General features: G+C 44.4%; 1 protein-coding gene across 4 annotated transcripts in view; it reads right to left on the bottom strand.

The window, feature by feature from the left end:
• The window catches only part of KLHL8 (kelch like family member 8), a 34,933-nt gene extending 34,727 nt beyond the window's left edge, over positions 1-206 (bottom strand). For all 4 annotated transcript variants that reach the window (XM_023513410.1, XM_023513412.1, XM_003790025.3 and 1 more), the window contains exon 1: positions 98-206. The gene's annotated coding sequence lies outside the window, so the exon portion shown is untranslated. The remainder of the gene's footprint in view (positions 1-97) is intronic.
• Positions 207-4,750: the final 4,544 nt, after the last annotated feature.

Raw genomic sequence — 4,750 nt, 5'->3', positions numbered from 1 at the left:
GTGTTGGGTCTTGGGGCCGAGGTGCTGGAGGCAGCGGCGCGGGCAGACGGCACCGCACAAAGGACGAGGGGACTGGGGGCACAGAGCGTCCGCTTACCTCCTCTCGCCTTCCTCCGCTCGGTTCTTCCCGATGGCGCCAAGAACGCAGCCGTGCTCGCCGGCTCCCCCAGCCGCCCGCCACCAACCCAGCGCTAGCACCCGGCGGACGCGCGCCCTCCCGCGCTGCCCCGCCGAGCCCCGGCCGGCGCCAGGCGTCCTCTCACCTCAGCCGGCGAGGGGCGCGCTCCGGGGCCCGCGCGCGGCACGCCGGGAAGTGTGGTTCGCGGGCGCTGCTCCCCGAGCTCAGTCCGCGCCCTGGCGCCGCGCCTCCCTGGTGGGCGGCCGAGTGTCCGCTGAGGGGGCGCCGGGGTTGCTCTGCCGGGTGAAGACAGACCGCGCGTAGCGGACGTCCTTAAAGCAGATTTTTAAATAGGACGCCTGAAGTTATTCATACTTCCCTTCCATGGAGGTACAATTTTATTCCTGTATTTGTCCGCGGAGTCCCCTCCTTGCATTCTTTATGTTCTTACCGTTTATGTCTTCAAAAAAAGAGGGGAGGGAGAAAGGCTTGCGTGCATTCCTCTGTCACGTTCACCACATGCCCCACAAAGGGTGTACAGAACCTGAGGAAGCTGCTGATTGAGCTAAGCACTCAGTGCTAAAAGTCATTTGCAAGTAAAAATGGTGTTGAAATAAATCAATTTTTCTATAATATCTGTAAAGTGGAATGTGGGAGGGTGGGGATCAAGAGAGGGCAAAAACATGTCAAAACTCCAAAATTACTATTTGAATTTGAAATTTCATTTCTAAGGGGAAAATCACTTTTTTTACATTGGAATAAATCTTAATATTTCAAAATATTCCTCTTTGATGCACATGTCTTTGGAAAAATAGAGCAAGACCAGTTTTAAGAAGTGTGCACTGAAGAAAAGTCACAAAATTTGTATGGAGCGTGTAATTGCTGTGGTCAGAAACTGATGCCCTCCACTGAGGAGACAGCCTGAGGGTCTCTCTGACCTTCCCCTAAGTCCTCTGTCTCTCTCAATGCATAGGATGAAGTAGTTCTTTGAAGTTCCCTTATCCACCTGGAAACCAGACCAGCCAAAGGGGAGCACGGTCGCCTTCCCTGAGTTGTCATTAATTTAATTCATACTGCAGGAAGACTAACGTCTGTCAATGCGCCTGGACAAACTTGTGTCTAAACCATTGTCTGGGGCTGGACACGTTGGCTCACACCTGTAATCCTTGCACCCTGGTAGGCCAGTTTGCTTGAGCTCAGGAGTTCAAGATCAACCTCAGCAAGAGAGAGACCCCATCTCTAATGAAAATAGAAAAACTGGCCAGGCATTGTGGCAGGCACCTATAGTTCCAGGTACTTGGGAAGCTGAGGCAGGAAATCTTCAGAACCCAGGAGGTAGAACCCAGCAACCCTTTGAGGTTGCTGTGAGCTATGATGCCAGGGGCATCAGATCCTGGGGCAACAGAGTGAGATTCTGTCAAAAAAAAAATGTGTGTTTTATATATATATAGTATTTTACAAAACAGGATATACCTCAACCAAAATAAACGAATACACATTTCCTAAATCTGACAGTATCTTTTTACTTTTACTTACTCCTCCTCAGCTAAATTTTGTAAGGATGTTAAAGATGCTTTCTCTTCCCTAACATCCCAAAAATTATAACTAGAAAGGATCTGATAATGTCTGTTTGCTCAAGGCCTGATTGTACCTTACTCACAATAAATTACAATATTTTAACTTCAACTGACATTTTGCATTTTTATGTCTATATCTCTAGTCCTGGAATAAAAGGCGTTATAACCTCCAAAAGAATTTCAGATGCCAACTGTAGAGGGATTTGGAAAGATTAACGAAGAGGGCAATTTTAATCTTGCTTTGCTACAGAAGCAAACCTTCCAGCCAGCGACATGTCCTTAAAGATAGGACTGCTGGGAATCTTTGCCTATGAAATGTCCTTAAAGAGCCTGAACACTACCAACAAGACCACTCCCTCCCTGTCCAGGTCAAGGTTACTGGCTTGCAATTATTCATATATTTCATCTCCCCTGGTAACTCCTGTCTTCTCCACAGCCAACCTTTACTCTAGTGCCTCAACTTCCCTTAATGATCACGTCCCACCTTCTGCTCCAACATACTGGGTGGCTACATTTTCTGACCTTTAGCCAGTGGCACATTTTGTGCTATTTTAGTAAATTAATGACGGTGTTTCCATCCACTAGCCATGGGATGAATCTGACATTGGTATCTCTAAATCTTTGCTGACTTTTTTCAGCATCTTACAAAACAGGATATACCTCAACTATAATAAAAGAAATATTTGAAATTTTATAATTTTTAATTTCTACTTTTTCTCTGGGTTTTTATAATTGCTGCTCCTTATACCTCTTTGCCTGGCTAACTCTTAGACACCATTTTAATCAGAAAACCTTTCCTGGTTACAGCCCCCCCCCAATTCTGGATTAATGCCTCCTATAGATGTTCACACTGCAATCTATGTTTTACCCCAAGGTAGCAGTTGGTGAACATTTCAATTAGTTATATGTTCTTTCATTCATCTGTAACCTCCTTACACAGAAAATAAGAACATAGTATACTTAATATATAGGTGCTTAATAAATATCTGGGCTATCAATGAATGCATATCAACTGTATACAATAAAGAAGAAGGTTTAGCAAATATTTTCCATCAAGGATAGTAAATATTTTAGGGCTTTAGGCCATACAGCTCTGTTGGAACTATTCAACTTTGCTTCCCAGAAGACAATAGCCAGTTCTCACTGGTGCCCTTAGTATAACTAAATAGGACAGAATTTGAGTTAAATTTTTTTTTAGAGACAGAGTCTCACTTTGTCACCCTCAGTAGAGTGCTGTGGCTTTACAGCTCACAGCAACCTCTAGCTCTTGAGCTTAGGCGATTCTCTTGCCTCAGCCTCCTGAGTAGCTGGGACTACCGATGCTCACTACAATGCCTGGCTATTTTTTGTTGCAGTTTGGCTGGGGCCAGGTATGAACCTGCTACCCTAGGTATATGGGGCCAACGCCCTACTCACTGAGCCACAGGTGCTGCCCAGTTAAAAAAATTTTTTTTGAAACATAATTTTACTTTGTTGCCCATGCTAAAGTGCCATGGCCTCAGCCTAGCTCACAGCAACCTCAAACTCCTGGGTTCCGATGATCCTCCTGTTTCAGCTCCCTACTAGATGGCCCTACATGCATGTACCACCATACCTGGCTAGTTTTTCTGTTCTATTTTGTTTTTTTTCTTTTGTTTATTTGTTTGTTTTCAGTAGAGATGGGGGTTCCACTCTTGCTCGGGCTGGTCTCAACCTCCTGACCTCAAGCAGTCCATCCATCTCTGCCTTCCAGAGTGCTGGGATTATAGGCATGAGTCATAGTGCCTGCCTGGCCTGAGTTAAAAATTTGAATGGACAGAGTGAGGGTGCAGCTTTGAACTAAAGGAGATGACTTGAAGATATATTTACAAGCAGGCACACAGCTATTTTTCCACCAACTATTTTTGGTAGTTTGGGGGTAGGCCTGTGGGTGGAGCTAAAACAGAAAGCATCTTTGTGTGGCTACTGCTAGTTCTGTTGTGCAGACTAAATTCTTTCTTTGAAAATTACTAGTGTTTTGAAAATCATTACTTTATTTTTTATTTTTTTGGGACAGAGTCTCACTCTGTTGCTCCAGGCTAGACTGCAATGGCATCATAGTTACAGCAACCTCAAACTCTTGAGCTCAAGTGATCCTCCTGCCTCAGACTCCTGAGTAGTTGGGACTGCAGCCACCCACCACAAGGCCTGGCTAGTTTTTCTATTTTTAGTAGAGACAGGGTCTCATTCTTGCTCAGGCTGGTCTCAAACTCCTGAGCTCAGGCAATCCATTTGCCTCAGCCTCCCAGAGTGCTAGCGTTTTGAAAATCATTATTTTATTTATTTATTTTTTTGAGACAGAGTCTCACTCTGTTGCTCCAGACTAGACTGCTACAGGTATGAGCCACTGTGTCTGGCCTAGTGTTGTTAAATTTTAAAAACTTGCTATTATTCTGAGGTTTTTTTCATCCTTAGCATTTCACTTTTGTTACTCCATCTTGCCCAGGTCAAATCCTTTTCTGTTTCCCACAAGGCTGCCTGGATATTGCTGTGTTCTCAGGGTGTATATTTGGGAAACTGTGGAATTCTCTGCAGAGCAATATGGGAAATGACAAGATGAGAATAATTTTTGTCTCTATCCCTGCTACATTGAAGAATTGTGAATTTGGTTGCCAGAAAAACACATTTAGAGAAATTTTTTTCAGTAATTGTTTTTGAAGTATGTACAATATACTTCTGAGCAGAATTGTATCCATATGTATGGTAGGACTTGGCACAGTGAAGCGAACGAAATTGTGTTTCAATTCTGATATGTATTTTTTTTTTTGAGACAATGTCTCACTCTGTTGCCCTGGGTAGAATGCCCTGGCCTCTTGCCTCAGCAAGCAGCTAGGACTACGTGGACCCTCCACAACACCCAGCAGTTTTTTAGAGACAGGGGTCTCAATTTTGCTCAGGCTGGTCTTGAACTTGTGAGCTCAATCAATCCACTCGCCTCCGCCTCCTAGAGTGCTGGAATTACAGGTGTGAGCCGCCCGACGTGATATGTATTCTAAATGTAGTATCTTTATGAAAAAATACTTCTTTCCTTCAGCTG

The sequence above is a fragment of the Otolemur garnettii genome, unplaced genomic scaffold (genome assembly GCF_000181295.1).
Source record: "Otolemur garnettii isolate 467f Iridium unplaced genomic scaffold, OtoGar3 scaffold00039, whole genome shotgun sequence".
Taxonomy (NCBI): Eukaryota; Metazoa; Chordata; class Mammalia; order Primates; family Galagidae; genus Otolemur; species Otolemur garnettii.
This window is presented reverse-complemented; position numbering and strand designations above follow the sequence as displayed.